We start from the raw sequence: 17,928 nt of genomic DNA, 5'->3' as shown, positions 1-17,928 counted from the left end.
ACAAGAGCTTTTCTCTTCTGAACAAGGAATTCTATTCAAATGTAGTTTTTTGAAACAAGTTATACTCGCTTATATTTCATAAGTGATAATACCATACAATAAGGTAAAATGGCATTTCAGAAGGGAAGACCTCTTCTCTTACAGAACTATCCAAACAAGATCACATCCTACAGCGGCATTTAATGGATAATTAATTTATTATTTATAAAAATAGCATCAGTTTATTCATTTTATCTTTTTACCGGAGCAGTAGTCATTTTAGAGTCATCGGAGAAGTTTTATTACAATCATCTGATCTGGTACTTTAAGTATTATTTTTAGTCTGTTCATACTATTTTGTAAAAGTCTATGTAAAAATTTTAAGAGAAGCTTAGGGTCTATTTGTTATGTTTGTTACATTCAGAAGGATATCCTACAGCCTCATTCTTCCAGGAATGCACTTAATCGAGTAATTCTGGAAAAATGTTTACTTACATGAATCATTTTAGAAAAATTTTCAAAAAAAAAAATGATTTTAGAAATTAATTTATTAGTTAAAATCTAATAAGAGCACATTCTTCACTTAACACAAAATTAGTAGTTTAGAGGGTTATCTAAAAATCCAAAATTGATCTTAATCGAAATTTCTGGAAAATTGTTATAGAACTAAATATGCAAAACAGATATACAACTTAATTGTAACCGTCTTCGAAAAACCCAAAATATAGTACTTAATATGAATTTTTAAACTAAATTTAAGGACAACAGAAGGATAGTTTTCCAAGCCACTTTGTTTAAAGATAGGATTTCAGCGATTCATTAATCCCCTTTGAAGTTATAATAATTTTCATACATTCACACATAAATAGGTTCACCACTCATATAACCAACGCGCACATTTAAATAGATGAACATTTGCCAGAAACCAGTAATTTCCCCGCTGAACCTCAATCCTACATTACATTTCGAAAATTTGACACTTTCTTGATTTCAAAAACTTCTCCGATGACTCTAAAATGACTACTGCTCTGGTAAAAAGATAAAATGAATAAACTGATGCTATTTTTATAAATAATAAATTAATTATCCATTAAATGCCGCAAAACATCACCACACCATATGGCGTGCTTTTTATTTATTTAATTGCCACTAAAATTATTTGACCGATTAGTTGAAATAAAACAAAATAGATATCTTCTTTTATTTTATTTATTTTTTTATTTATTTATCTGATTACTTGTGTACGTATCTAATGAATTTGTAATACTTCAGATCACATGCTTTCAGTTAATACATCTTATCTTGAATGACGTGATCACTCTAATTCACGCTATAGAAAAACGTTTTATAAAAAAATAGTCAATTATTAGATAAGCAATGCTAAGATACTGACCTTCCAATTTCTTGAAGCAATTATATATTCGTACAAACACTAATGCAAAGAAAAGGGTCAGACATCTTAAAAATGACACTTCAGAAGGATATCCTACAGCCTCATTCTTCCAGGAATGCACTTAATCGAGTAATTCTGGAAAAATGTTTACTTACATGAATCATTTTAGAAAAATTTTCAAAAAAAAAATCATTTTAGAAATTAGTTTATTAGTTAAAATCTAATAAGAGCACATTCTTTACTTAACACAAAATTAGTAGTTTAGAGGGTTATCTAAAAATCCAAAATTGATCTTAATCGAAATTTCTGGAAAATTGTTATAGAACTAAATATGCAAAACAGATATACAACTTAATTGTAACCGTCTTCGAAAAACCCCCAAAAATTGGAAAATCGATTCAGTAGAGTAATGTCTATGTTTATGTTTGGAAAGCAGATTCTACAATGCTCTGTCCTATTTAATTTACAAAAAAAAAAAAAAAAAAAAAAAAAAAAATTATAAAATTTGTATTCGATGTAATCGAAAATTTTCAAGGCGAATTTTATATTTAGGCTGTCCTTGCTAATCTTTTAAAGATGTTCATTTTTACTTTCTATTACGTAGGAAATGAAAAGTTTTCCGCCTGGGAATGAAGGACGACGGCCTTATCTATTACAAAAAATAAATAAAAAATCAAAATTAAAATAAATATTTTATTTATATAAAATGAATCAATGGCCCACATCAAAACGTATTTGTTTATTGTAGAATTTAGGGAGTTTTGGCCATCCAGTTTAACCGTGAGCACTAAATTAATTCAAATACAATTTGATGGTACCGATGTAATTTTCTAGCTTCTTTTGATGTTATCTACTGTTAGTTGTTACTTAATTTTTAGCCTTATTGTACTTGATAATAATTGCTGTCCTGTAATTATGTTTTATTTATTTATTTGTTGTAGCTAAAATAATAGCCTTTTTATATTGTTTTATTGCCCTTGACTTGACTAATTTGATGTAGAATCATTATCACCAGAATGAATAGTGTTATTTATATTTTAAAGCGGGGATTAAACGTTTTTCTAAAAAGTGAGGATTATTATTTTATTACACAGTTTTCAATTTTCGCCATTAAATAATTTTACCAATTTATAGTGAAAATTGAAAAAGTATTTTTAAAAACGAAATGATAGATTAAATGTTAACTAAAATAATTTTATATTTATCTCCTTGCATTAAAAGATTATATAAAATGAATCAGTTCAAAAAACAATAGATTACTTATAAATGATAGATTTTTAAAAATCCATTAGCTCTTGATATGATAAGAATGGTTATTTATTTTCAAATCTTTTGAAAAACCTTCAATTTTAAATTATAAGATCATTTGATGCCAAAAGTGACAAAAGCCAATATAATTCTTACAATTATTTAATATTTAAAGTCCATGCAGTTTTTAGTGGGATAGAAGTGGGGGGGTTCATTTAATAGTGAATATCGAAAATTTTTATTCTATATTTTTAATACAAATGCTTAATTTCTAGTAAAATAAGTGACGTAAACTGCAGAAACGGAAAGTCATGAGCAATTTTTTCCATGTTTCTAGGGCAGGACTTAAATCTTTCAAAAAATATTCCGCAATGTTGACATTTTCATGTAATAATTGAACTCAAAGAAGTCTACAAAGAGATATTAATGGGATGCAAAAATTCCATGTCGCACTTCCCGTTTATGAATTTTGACCTTCGCTACATACAACGAGCGCATGCATACTCAACGCAGAGCTTGTGTGAGAGAGAGATTAAGAGGGGTTAGGGACTCCCAATTTTTTCTGAATGACTTTCTTAACTGATTTTTAGTTCTAGATTATACCGACAGATTGTACCTTATCTCAATGCACGTTATATTTGTCTACTTAGTAAATGTCAGATTAATTTTCTTGTTGCCAGTAAGCCCTTAATAAAGCTTATTTTATTTTAAAAATATTTCTCAGCGGTAGTCGTAATAGTTTTCAAAATTAATAGCCCTGGTAGCGAAGGGGCGTCCGGCTGTTTTAATTTAAAATTCCAGGATGACCTGCCGAATGGTTGTAACTTTTTTTTATCCTTAACTTCTTTCTGCATCCTTCAAATAAATGTATAAATAATTACTCTTTTAAAATCATTACTTAAATCTGCCGTAATGGTCAGCAATTATTCTTATATTTTGTTTTTGTTATATTTGACTTCAACTTATTCAGTTGGTTAATTATAATTAATATTTGCTTGTTGGGAAATCTATGGTAATTAACTGGCAATTCTACATTATGAAATACTGTGACGTTGCTTTCTTATGGCTTTTGGACAAGAATTTTGATCGCTGAGTTTTATATTATTAATAATTGATATTATTCTGTTTTATTTTGTATTACTCTTAGCAAGTGGAAGTATTGTGATCGTGACAAATTTTTGAAGTTAGGTTTTTGGGTTCTCTGAATATACGTACATGGTCATAGTATTTACGTTCAAAAGAATATCTCAAAAGCCAGAAGGTCGCTAAAAATTTTAACTTAGTTTTACAGACTTAAGTTTTAACTTAAAATTGAAATACTTCTCAAAATTCATTATTAGAAGAAAATTTATGAATTAGAATTAGAATTTTGACAAAGCCGTATGAGTGCAAACCAGAAGATAATGCTGATCAGACTACGAGCACGAAATTCATTTTTGAAAAGAATTTCTATCTTTTTCTATAGTCAGGATGTCTTCACTTCGAAATCGTTGCTGAAATATTGCTGTAGACTGGAGGAAGTATCTTCCATCAATAATCTTCTAGTTTGGGTGCAAGTGGTATAAGTATTTTTGAAAAAGAGTGATTGTGTAGATTGGCTCTCTCATGACCACGCTCGACTTAGTTTGTTCCCTTTATTTTATTTTTATTTATTTATTTATTTATTTATTTATTTTATCCAACAATGCACGGTATCACAGCATTGAACATTAAGGAAGAAGATTGTAGTTTATTTCTCAGTGGCTCCATTCTCAACGCAGTCTGTCTCTGTATCATTCATTCTTCGACATGAAACGCATGATAGTTTGGAATAGGGTAGAGTTTGACTTTGTTAAACCGAAATAGTTGCTCATGTCAACTATATTTGGGAGATGCTCGTAGGAATTACTTTTGGTGGAATGGCTAAGCCACTTCCTCAACGGGCTAGTTTTGTTAATCATTATTAACTACATATTATTATAATTGAAGCTAACTTGCAGTTGTAGATCTTCTATTATTGTTTGGCAAAAATAGTTTCATTGAATGTTGCTGCTGTATAATAAGTGTTATAGCTGTTGGGTTTCTGGTTACATTTAATTTGGTTTTATAATTAATTTCCTAATTATTATTTAACTATTCAAAGCTTGTGTCATTTCTGTTGTGTCATATTGTTGTTAAAATTCATATAGAGCTAAATGATTTTTTGTTATTTCTATGTTTTGATGCCTCTAAACCAAAATAATAAAATATATAAAAAAATAAATAAATAGATAAAAGAATAATCCATCCTGCCTTTCATTTCAAGTTCATTACTGTTATTATTTAACAAATAAATATTAAATTAATAATTAAATCTAATTAACAGTAAATAATTTTTAAATATGTTATCTTAAATCCCACTTTATTGACTCTCAGACCTTGGATGGATTGTTTTGTTTTATGGTTGTCATTATTTTTTTATTGGAAATTGTCTTTAAACAAATTTTTCATAATTCATATATTATCTGCTTAATCTGTTTACTTTGTTTGGTTCTTTAATTACTAATTACTTGAAGACATCAATTTCTCTAATCAACTACTTGGTGAGAACCTATTGTTGAAACTACTCTTATTGCCATTCTCTAAGTTCCAAAAGTTGGATTTCCATTAAACTTGTTAGTTTTACAAAACCTTTTGATGGATGGAATGAGTGAAGTGATAGGTTATTCTATTCTGTCAAAGATATGGTACTGTTGCTATTATTTGTGGTAAAATAATTATTAGTAGAGAATATGCTACTTGTTAATGCATAAATGAAGCACATTTTCTTCCAGTATGGTCTATTAATTTTTATATAGGAGGGAACCCAAAATTAATGTTCTACATTGTTGGGCCACCACTGCAGTGTTCCCTCTAATTTTTTGTGACCTGTGTGCGCACTTTTTTAAGTGTGTGCAGTTTTTCCCAAAATAAACAAATTTTGTGCGGCAATTTAAAAAAGTGCATATAATAATAAAAAAAGACAATACAATAATAGTATTAATATTCAGCCAAATTTTGTATCTACTTAAACGCATTGACTCGATCTTACAGCATACCACACATTACAACGGAACACAATGAAAAAACTACCCTAAAATCAAGTGAAATCATAGTTCGTGAAGACAGAATTTAGCTGATTACTGTGGCTTCCCTTTTCCATTCAAATGGAAAATAATAAACTTTAAATTCTTAAAATGTAAAAGCGTTGTCTGCTTCTAATTTTTTCAATTAAAACATTTGTCAAAACAAACAAACAAGAACAACGATTCACAATTACTTATTATTGAACAATTTTAGAATTAAGGATTACATTTTTATTAATAGCATTTATTTTATAACTTCTCTCTCCTGCCTTTTGGAGTTAACCATTCTGCATAAATTTACTTAAATTTACAAAAAAATTTGTGCGCGCGAATCTTTTTCATGTGCGCTTTGTTTAAAATTTATGTGCGCGCGCACACGCGCACAGCTTAGAGGGAACACTGCCCACCAGTCCGGATATCCTTTCTTAAACAAAATTCTGGTTTAATATCTTGCTAAGTTCTAATCAGGAAGTTCTGGAGATCGATCTCATTGTTGCAGGCTGTGCTGCGGTGTTCATTAACAAAGAACGAGAAAAGTAATAGTTAAAAGGGTACATCAAAGGAATAGCTCGAAGGGAAAAAACGTCACTCGATTCATACCTTTTCTGGCTAATTTAGTCCATGCATGACTGTAAGGATTAGCAATTAGATGCCTCCTGCGTGTGGTCGATATGGCCGTTTCTGTTGAACTGTTTTCTTTATAAGTTGCGGTCGTATAGCTTGGCCAAATTCCCCAATGAATTATTTCCATACTTGAGCACACATTACGTAGTCTCCTTATAGTTTGGAGACCACTGATGCCAAACTTTCCCATTCAGAACCGATCTAGCAATTGTGCATTGTCCTCAGAGCAAGATCATTTACTCTATAACAGCAGAAATGTGTCTAGAGGCTTCTGCGGCTAAGGATTTCTTGTTGATATGAGGGTTGGAACTACAGATCTACTTTGATATTCCACACTTGAAGGTCAACGTACTGACAAATTTTTATCACATTCACACAACATGAAGTGATTTAGGTATAAAAATGTCTTTTTTTCTTCTACTTTTTATTTTAACTAACTTCCAATAAATAGATTTCATCTTCAAAAAAGAATTCGTAAACTTATCTAAAAAAAATATATTCCGAAGTTCGCATTATATTTATAGGATTAGCTTCATTACATGCGGATGAAAACTGGAGTTTAATTATTTAAAATAAATTAATTGAGATTAAATATTTTCAACTGAATTTTCCTCTAAAACTCTGAACATAAAATTATTGTAGCTTATCTCAGAAAATTAAATAACTCACTATTTAATCCTAGGATTTAAATAGTGTTTAAAGAACTGCAGATTTTATATTCCATAATGATCGTTATTGTTTATTCCATCCTTTTTAACTAAAGATCAAAAATAGAAAACAACGAATTTTTTAGGACATTACAACGTTATGGGGGTCAGCTAGAAATTATTCAATCAAATCTAGAATGTCACGCCTATTGCGACTAGAAATTGAATTTTTATTTTTTTCATTGAAATCCTTGACATCTTTTAATCAGATCTTGTAGCTTTTTATTTATAAAACTGATTTTTTAAAAATTACCCAATATTTTTTATATCAAATATTTATAAGTATCACTCATTATGTGTAAAGCTCTTAGTAAGTTAGCGCCCAAAATTAATTTGTAAATACAAATGTCTTTTAAAACAATTTATATTTTTGAGAGTATCTCAAAGCGAATAATTTCAATGAAAACTTAAAATTTGCCATGATTATAATATTTCTTCTTGTACGTATAAGTTAGGATTGAGTCTGATTTGTTTGGAGATGACCATGCTTAGCAAAAAAACTATTCAGAATTGAAGGTTGAGATTAAAAAAGATTAAATCTTATTAACCTGGTAGTTTCCAATGTTAATTGAAGCGGGTTTTTGTTTCTGTAAAATATTTATAGTTTGTGTAAAAATATTTGTTTTTACTGTTTGCATTTCCTGTTTTGCTAGTTTTTTAACATTGTTTCGATAGGATCCCTATTTTTTTTTTCAATTTAAACATTTATTTATTTAATTTTGTTTACTATAAAATAACAAAAAAATATAAACATTTCTTACGCACGTTAACATTTAAAATGTTTTTTTGATTTTCTGGTTTTGAACACATATACGTTTCAATAAATATTAAAATCTCTCATCGTCTAAATCTAGATCGCCTAAAAAAATGTGAAATTAACCTTGGAAAAAAAAAATTGATTTTGGGATTTCCAAGTTATTTATTTATTTATTTAAATATACCTGTAGTAAACTCATGATTATTTATTTTTTCAGAAAGGTTTAAAAATGATTTATTTTCTTTATTTTTTACTTAATATTTATTTATCATAAATTTCATATTTACTTTTTTATGTTGGTTTTTGTTTTTGCGTCTTTTCTTGAAGGTGTTAAACTCAGAAATTTCTTATTTTTATTTATTTATCTGCTTGTATTAATCCAGAAAGTTAGATTGTAGATTTTTCTAAGATTTTTTTTTTTTTTTTAAATTTACTCATTTATAATCTTGCATACTGAATAGTTGATCAATTTTGTATCACGGGATTTGTGCTTGAAGTTTTTCCTGGTGGCCTGAGATATTTAGAAGCTTCAAAATAATTTTTTAGAGGTTAACAAAGATTTTTCTTTTGCTTTCAAAGAATTGAAATAGAAAACAATAGCTTCAATAATTTTTACTTAAACGAAGAAGTTTAGCCACATGCAGATTTTAAGTTTTTATATCGTGTGGGCTACTAAGTACCGCGGTTAGTTCAACACCATTTTCAGTCCTGTCTTTTTAAATTAGGAGTCTGGTGAAGTACTAAGATATAGTTTTTCTTCTGCAGAAGAGAACCAGCTACTTAGACGCACTGCTGTTAGCCCTGGCTTAACACATATAATGCCTCTTCTTTCACCTGTGTTGGCTATTAGATGACAGGCCCACAAGAACATGTGTTTCTTGTCTGTCAAGAAGTGAGAATCTAGGAAGTAAGTAGTTCCCCTGAACTTGGAAAAAGTTGCTAATAAAAATTGTTAAAGACACTTGCGTTGGTAAATATGTACGGGTTTATTTAAAATCGAGACATTTTTTTTGAGAACATCGCAGATAGCAAGCACAGTTTAATATCTCGTTTAGTGGCTTCTAGAGGATCCTGTTAATAAGATATTGGTCCAAATTGATCTTCGAGATATGCCAGCTTTGTGTTGAAACTACTCAAAAGATATCTTGTAAACTGATATCGTGCCACCGGATTACGGATTTCTCATACAAGTTTCTCACAATTCACCTTTGACTGATTTCTTTCTTAATGCATTAATCACATCGATAAAAAGCTAAAAAATTTTTTATATAAAAAATACCAGGGCAGTTCTGTGGTCTGTGGTAAGTAGGCTTTCCTCTAAAACTGTCATTTTTTCACTGAGTGGTATGGAATTACTACATTAATAAACATTAAAATGTTGCTACAGCATCAAGTTCAAAAACAAAAATTCCTTAACGAGAATTGTATATCTCTTGACGATATTTTTTTAATATTAAGGACGGATAAAATCAGCGATAAAAGTCTGCAGTTAGAAGAAAATCTGAGAAATGTTTTAAAGAGAAGATCGTGAAAATGAAAACATGATACATGTTTTAAATAACTCTTTTTTTTCACACATTTCAATTTTCACATTTTTAACTGTAAAAATATTTGAAGAAATTATAATAATAATTGAAAAATGCCATCCATGAAAATTTATTATTTCTCAGATGCCTAGTGTAATTTACACCATTAATTACATTATTTATTGTAATTGAAAACCAAAAAAATCAATTTTTATTCAAAGAATAGCATTAATTACTTTTGTTGACGTCAGATAGTGGGAATTTTATTTGTCCTTTTCGTGTATTTTCCCAAAAGAAATTATTACTATCGTCAGAGAAATATAAACGTGAATATTCCATCTCTTTTAATAAGGTGCATTAAACTCTTTCTTTTGTAAATGGAAGTTTCCTATATTACGTAAATCAAAAATCCAATAACAAAAAGTCGACCTGGTTTTCATTAGTTATCATTTAGTTTAACTGGTGTCACTGTTATATGGATTTAACTTCAATCCTGGATAATGTCCACACTCAAAAAAGTGTTAATTTAAAAATATTTTATTCTTTTAATTAAATTTTGTTTAACTAAAGTTCATTTTTAATACGCATTTTTATTTAAAGAAACTTACAACGTAAAAAAAGTGGAAAAAATCAATTTAGTCCTTGAATTATACTGTTAGATTAAACAATCTATATAATATCTTTAAAAAAATCTCTACTTTTATTCAAACTAATGATAAAAAGAGAATAATATATAATTAGTTTATTGAGTATATATTCACAAGAAAATTTAAATTTACTCTTAAGAAAACAAATATATATTTATTTATTGAATTAGTGTTTTAAGTAATCATTTTCGCATAATTTCTTCAAGATTTAATGCTTAAATGAAAATGATCGTGTCCTGTCAAGTTAAAGAATGATTTTATTCAATGTAATTAATAAGTATTAACAAAACTTAGGTAATTTTGGCGTTTTAAAGATATGAGATGCCATAAACATACATTTTTTTTTTGTGCTCTCTAAGACTCTTTTTTTGGCGGTTTTTCATTACTTTGTTTTTCTTTCTCAACCCTCCATGTACTTTATCTATCTATTCAAATTCTTGAGTCTAGAAAGTGGGGTTCTCTTAGCTATCTTCAAATCAAATCGTATATTTTCATCAAATCTTATCTGTAAAAGAAGACCAAAAAAAAATATATGCATATAATCTTTGGTCTTTAGAGATAACAGATATTTTTCTGCAGCTTTCGGCATTTTTGCTATATTTTTAGCCGTAATTATTATTTTGTATCAATATCTACCGTACTACGCAGTTGTATTTATGTTACTGGTTTTGTTCTGCTTTTATATAAGAAACATATTTATTTTATTCTTAGTTAATTACTTTAAATACTCTTATTTTTATTTTTTTATCTTTGAATAAATTCTTTATTGTTTTTCTTTTTCCTGAATTTTTTTGTTTTGTTTTAATAAAACAAGTTTCTATTATGGTTATGTATTTCTATTGGGTGGCGGACGAAAATTTATAATAAGTGAAATATTTGTTGGTTTTTGTAATTGAATAATTATATATATAAGTTTTCTTTAAAGTTACTTCAGTTATTTCAAAAAGAGTATTGATTGAGCTTAGAGCTAAGCTTCCTCCTTACAATGCACCCTTTTTACATAATAAAAACAAATTTACGAATCCTGAGGGTGTGTGAAGATAGGCTGTGTGGTCCTCCTGGAATCGGAAGGACGTCGTATTTTTTACTTACAGGTGGGTTCTAGTACGAAATTCGTGAAATAGATTTGTATATTCGCTAGTGACCTTAATGTAGGTAACAACCTCTTTTGACCAAAACACTCCAGGGACCGTATGGGTGGTTTGAACTTCCAGAACAACAATGGGGCTTTCACTGAACTCCAACAAACATATGCCTCACTGAAGAGATGAAATGCGACTCCTTAAGCATTTTCTTCTCCCTTCATTTTCATGTGTGGGTGACGGACGGTACGAAGTCTACTCCAGACTTCAAAACTCCTTTGATCTTAGAATCACTGTTAGTATCGCTCTCCTGATAAAGAGATAATTGTCTCCTCTTTATTTCATTTATTTTTTTTATATTATGACATAAATTAGATATTTATTGATAACAAATGGTATGATTCAAATATTATTTTTTTAAAATATTGTATATAGATACGAAAGTTTATCTGCAGATTACCATTATTTCTGGTTATCAGACTGTCTTGCTGAATCTCGTCTAGTGTGATATCCCTTAACTTTTTTATTACATATTCCACAGCTATTATATCAGTTTACTTTCCTCATAATTTTGTGTTGTTAGATAATACTGTATGCCATCATTATTACAGTTAATGGATGATGATATTACTTTCAATTAATGAAGGACATTAGTATATAACCTAAATTATTTTAATAAAAAGCAACCTAAATTTTATTCTAACTATCTTAACGTATTCATTTAAAGAAAATTTTACTCATTTTGGACAAATGGGTAAAGTATATTTATTGTTATTGAAAAATATTAGTTTTCCTAATAGAGTGAATCCAAAATTGTTTTTTTTTTTTTTTTTTTTGCAACGGAGTATTTGCAAAATGAATGAATTGTTTTTAAACCAAAAACCCCCATACAGCTGTGTCCTTTATCTGCGAGGTTGTTCAGTTTTTTGTTTTTAAGATCACAAAAAAAAAAATAATCCAATAAAGGTCTATTTTTTTTATTATATTGCTTTTTGACCAGGTTTTTAAATATTTTTGTTTTTAAAAATGTAATTTGTTATAACCTATCTTTCATTATTATTATTGGTTCCTTGTGTCCTGTTGCGGGCTTTTTTTCCTTTTATTGAAAAAGTTGGATGCCAATTAATTCTCTGTCTGCCTAACATTCTTAGTTAATTTTCAGTTTAAAATAACGGGATCTGTCAGTTCTGGTGTTATTGGTCGTAGTAAAAACCTTTCTCATTTAATATTTCTTTTCTTCTGATAATGATTTTTTTCTATAAAATTGTCATTATAAAGTTGTATTTAACTGGCCATGATCTATTTTATTTTATAATTTAGGGGCAAAATTCTTTTCGGCCTTCAAATATTTGAAGTCTCAATTTATTTTACATAACAGAAACACTCAGCGTTTCAAATTTACTTAGCCTAGAAATCCTTCATTTTCAAAAGCCGCTGATCTTCTGTACAAACGCTGAACCTAGTAATTATTCCAGTTTCCTTCTCTCCGGTGCTGTCAGAATAACAGCAGATTAAAATTATTTCACTTAAAAGATAAATTCCACTCAAAAATCGTAATAAATCTTGCTCCACCTCTCAAAAAAAAAAAAAAAAAAACATTTCTACTCGTCAAAGCAACACATTTCTATTAGTAGGTCAATTATTTAGTGGAATCTTTAAGGCAAGTTTTTGAGTTATAGTGGACATACCAAAGAACACATACTATTTCAATCTCAATTTCGGATATTTACTGAGAAAATTCAAAATAGGAAAAACTGAAATTATTATCTTTCACAAAATTTATTGTTTTTTTATGTGACCAATATCTGTAACATCTCATTGATTAATGATAATAATCTCAGTATTTTTAATTTCACTTGGTCTTCATTTAGATGTTTTCTAAATATAATAAACAAATAAATTAGATTTTTGTTTTTTGTTTTGATATTTCATACGGACTTGACACTGACACCTAAAAAAAACTTGATCTATTGAGTCATGTAATGTTCCAGTTTTTAAGCAAGTTGGTGTTACTTAACTTGACTTTGACGCAATTTTGTGCCAGTCAACAATCCAGTCTTGAGAACTATTTAAAATCTTTTTCTTAACAAAAATCTTATTAGTGGCCCATCTTAAATACTCATACAATTAAACATGTTCTATGTTTAATTTAATGTATTTAGCGCTTGTTCTATTTTCTTCCAACAGTTCTAGTTTTATTAAGGAAATAGGCTTAAATAAAACCAAATTTAATATTATTTGATATTTTAATGTTTTAAATTTATTTATTAAAATTTTGTTTTAATACACCTTCATAAGATTTTTTAATTACTTACAATTACTGCGTAATTATTATGCAAATTTAATTTTATCTCATTCTTCAACAATAATTGTCTAATATGAATAATTTATTTTCAATATAGAAGGTAATACAAACTTTAAAAAAATAATGATTTTTAATTAATAACAGTAACTCACATGGGAAATTGATTTATTGATAGTATAATTTATTCTATTATTGTTTCTACCCTTAAATTTGGTATATACAAATATGAAAATTTCCAATAAATAGTATATAACTATATATCAGTTTCCTAATATCTTTGTAATTTATAAGTTATATTTGGATTCATGTATTTTATTGTTTGATAAGTTTGCGGCCTGACTTGTGAGCTTTCCATTGTAAGAGTTGTGACTTGGCCATAAAGCCACCCAAACTGCGATTTAGATAGTTTTTTATTTTGCATTGACATTTGATTGCAAACTATTCCGTAAGAAAGTGAGAAAAAGTTTAGGATTCCCTGTGAGAAACAAGAATGTTTGGTTTTTACAGACATATTTTAAAAGTTCATTAAGGTTTTCTTTTAAAACTTTATGTACTTGATTCAAATATTTGTATATGTAAATATGAGGATCAATGTGTAGCCAAAATTCGAGTCAGAGGAACATAAGTCCCTCGGACTGCGATTAACGTTAAGGTTTCTTCTAGTGAAGAAGCTTGCAAAGAGTTCGCTTTGTATTAGACACAACTTATGTATATCAGATCTACAACTTTGATTTGAAATTTCCTCAGAGAACATAATTATTAAATGTTCCTGGGGGAAGCAGTGATGTCAGAATTCTCCATGTATAATTTTATTGCTGTTTTTTCTTATCATTGAAGGTTGTGTGTGTTCATACAGATATTTCTATTTTTCTCAAAAATCGTATTTTTGATTTTGAATCTTAGCGACTAAGACTTCTTGTAATTCTTTGTTGAAAACTTTCGCCTTTTTGGAAGTATGTCAAGGTTATATCTCTTAAGAGGCGCCCACTTATCTTTACTCTCAAACAAAAAATATGCGGATGACTCACAGACTAATAATAATAAAAATAAATCAAAAAAGCTTGGACGTAATATACCTTCCCACTAATCAGAAATACGTCACATCACTTGAGGTAGAATTTCTGAAGAACTCACCTAGCTTTGTGGAGGTAACCGGAGGAGAATCAATTAGTTTTATTAGTCATTCTTTTTGCCTGAACATTCAGTAAAATTAAATTCTGAAAGGCAATTAATTAAATGGTAGGGGGTAATTGAATAATTGTAGTAAGAGAAAGTAGACTTGTCTTTTAAATTCTCACAATTTCAGTATAAGTATTATTGATTGCTGTATTATTTTTTATATGTTCCCAGTTAAGAAACAATAATATTTATTTTTGATGCCCTGAAAAATACTCTTATTTTAAAATTACTCAGTTTATTAGTATATTTTGAGTAGCCTATAAATTCTCTAAAAGTCTGTTATTAGCTTATTTGATACATATGTATTTGTTCATTTTTTCAATGCTATTCAAGTATAATCGGAGGTAACGTTTCCTGTCCTTAATCAAATGTAGGTCATCTCACCAGTTCGAGGCAGGTTTGTTAGGAAATGGTTCAGTGATTCTTCCTCATTCATCACCTGTCTTATTTCCGCATGTTAATTGCATTTTTGTAAATTCGTTATAATTGTTAGTTGTAAAGCTTTTTTTAATAATGAATAGAATTTCACTTTTTAACTATTGCTACGAGAATTACAGTTAAGAAATTTTGTTTAGAAATTAATTCTGAATTCTGTCGTTTATTTTTGAAGTTTAAGTTAGGAAATTTATATTTATCCATTTAAGGAAATTTTACATAAATTTAATTAATGTGTATGAAAATCTTGCAATGAATTTAAAAGAACAATAAGAACAATCTATCTGCTTCGCAGAGATGTTCTATTTTTGACCAAGCCATAAAAGAAGTTATTCAATCCTAGTCCCCCTCCAGCGATAAGGATTGCTTGCAAAGTACCTAGTTAAAATATAAATATATGTATAAATGGTTTATATAAATATATATAACTATTTTTTTAAATAGTTAACTAAACCTGTAAAAACAAAAAGTGTAATAAGCACTTATAATGTAATAAGTGTAAATGTAATGTAATAACTGCTTCACAGCCCTGTATTTTACCTAGTCCCTGGGTGGAAAGCTGGCATTAATAAATAGAGGGTCTGAAATTGGCCATAATTTCTCTTCCATTTTGGATGAATCCAACATTTACAGAAAAAAAAGATGAATATTACTCTACAATGAAATTTAGAGTACGTAGTACGTTAAAAAATGCCATCTAAAGTAAGTAATTATTTATTCTATGGACATTAATTTTTTTTCTTGTTCTTATAAGAGAACGATTAAATTTTCGAAACAGAATTTTTCATGAAAATCAGTGCGTCTCAGAAAAGTTTGATGTATGAAGCAAGTAGGTTCCGTTCCTCAGGTGATCAGTGTCTGAGGTTATTATTGTCCTCAGTGTTCTTTCCCTCTCTATAACTGGACTGGAAAATGTAGATTAACAGGATCTTAGGAAGAGAATAATCTCAGGGTAGCTAGCTGAACCCAAGCCAGGTATTTTGGCGCTCTGAGCCGAGTGCACTTCCACCCTTCCAATATTACTATTTGTTTTTTGAAAGCAAACTATTAACTATTAGCTCCCTTAATATAATCATTACAATTTCATTCGATAATTTTCTACATACTTGACATACATCAATTCTTGATTTTAATATTAGAAATAAATCTAGTTTTTCTTACGTTTTGTTTCTCCTGATTAAGTCTGACTTAAACAAACTTCTTTCAAACTGTAGTAGAGCTTGAATTTAGAGTATAATTAGTATAAATCATAGACGAGTATAATTTTAAAGAGAGGGTGTATCCTGTTCCTTAGGCGATGTGCCAACCTCTGTTGAGTCTAGTAAATTAAGACTTGTCCCTTATCTTTCCCACTAGCCATTTTTGTAATCTCTTCTAGTCTCAATTTTCCAAAGTTCTCATATAACAAACTAGCGATTGTAAGACAGTTACTCAAAATGTGAGAAGTCGTTTCCTAATCCTGACATAATTTACACTGAGAACTCTCACCCTATAGTGATGTTTTCTGAACTTACCGGGCTTCCTCAGTCAGTCATCTGGTACATACTTTGTTTAACAGTCTTCTCAATTATGATTTTCCATTGTGCTTTGCCTTTAGGTTATTACTATGATCGGTCCCTGGATTATTTTTTTCTTTTCTATCTTTGTTCTCTTTAACCACAGACATTGGTGAGCTTACATTCCTGAGGGCCCTGATGTCCAGCTTCCTTCTTGAAAGTTTATTTACTTTTGCTGCAGCTTGTATACTAAGAATAATAAATGTACTGTAAAAATTCCGAGCAGAGAGTGTCAGGTTTATTTCTTTTAGAGGAATCAAGCTGTTTAGAGGAAAGCTCTCCATATTTATTCCACAAAAGTCCTTAATTAAATTAAAGTAAACCTTCCTTGAGGCAAAGGTCATCGAATATTTGGCGATTGATTCTCTGATTTCACTATACAATAAATTAAAATAGAACCTGTCATATATTCCATATAAGAATGTTTTTCTTCTTACAGATTTTGATTGGGAATGTTAATTTTGAAGGAAAAAAATAATTATCCAGTAATTTCGTCATAACAGGTGTATATTACCTGAACGTTATTGAATGAATGAAAGTGAGTGGGGTACCTTCAGCCTTGTTTTCTTACAACAGTCTTCACGCAGACATCGTTCTGATCAAATCACTGCAAAATATGTTCGCTTAACCACTTTTTAACAAGATTTGTTTTAGTTTCGCATTTTTTTCCGTTTGTTTTAAATAAACTTTTTTTTTAGTGTTTTACTATCATACATGTGATTCAGTTCCTATATTTTATTGTGTTGTTTGTGAGAGGTTATATGTATGTTAACTTTCAGTGTGGCCATTTTAATTATCTTAGTGGTTGCAAATGATAAAATTGAAATTAATGGTAAAATTTTGAAATAATTATCATGTTTGTAGCCGACTTTCGGCTTCTGTCCTGCATTTATTAACTTTTTCTTTTAAAAAAGTTTCTTTTTTCAATAGTTTTAGTATTGCTCTTTGCTATTATTTAATTTTTCATTTTTTCGTCCACTTTCTAGTTTTTCTCAAATTAATTTTGACAGTCAATAAAATTGGCTTTTAGGACGTCCTTTTCGTAAATGCGTAAGTTTTTTTTTAAATTTCATATTGTTGTTATTGTTTATTTCTTAAATACAAACAAGAAGTATTGATAATATAACTTTCGTTTTTTGAAGAGAGGGGGACCCTGTAAGAAGTTGGTTCTCTTTTACGAGTAGTTGTCCCATATTATGCTCTAACGGTTGTTCTTTAGAGTTCACCCAGCATAATAAAACTCTCTCTTTTATCACCTCGATTATACTTAATTATAAGCTTTGCTGATAAATTGAAACAAACTGTCGACAAATGCATATCATGGACATTTTTGTGGGTCGATGATCTCAAATTATGATTTTTTTTCGTTCCAACTGTAAGTAATCAACATAATTTGATTTGTGAAGT

At 28.8% G+C, this 17,928-nt stretch overlaps 1 protein-coding gene across 3 annotated transcripts in view; it reads left to right on the top strand.

Annotated features, from left to right (window-relative positions):
- Positions 1-17,928, top strand: part of ACC (acetyl-CoA carboxylase) — a 59,420-nt gene that overhangs the window by 8,248 nt on the left and 33,244 nt on the right. The window lies entirely within an intron of this gene.

This window comes from Rhodnius prolixus, unplaced genomic scaffold (assembly GCF_049639745.1).
Source record: "Rhodnius prolixus isolate KJV_2025 unplaced genomic scaffold, Rpr scaffold_10, whole genome shotgun sequence".
Taxonomy (NCBI): domain Eukaryota; kingdom Metazoa; phylum Arthropoda; class Insecta; order Hemiptera; family Reduviidae; genus Rhodnius; species Rhodnius prolixus.
This window is presented reverse-complemented; position numbering and strand designations above follow the sequence as displayed.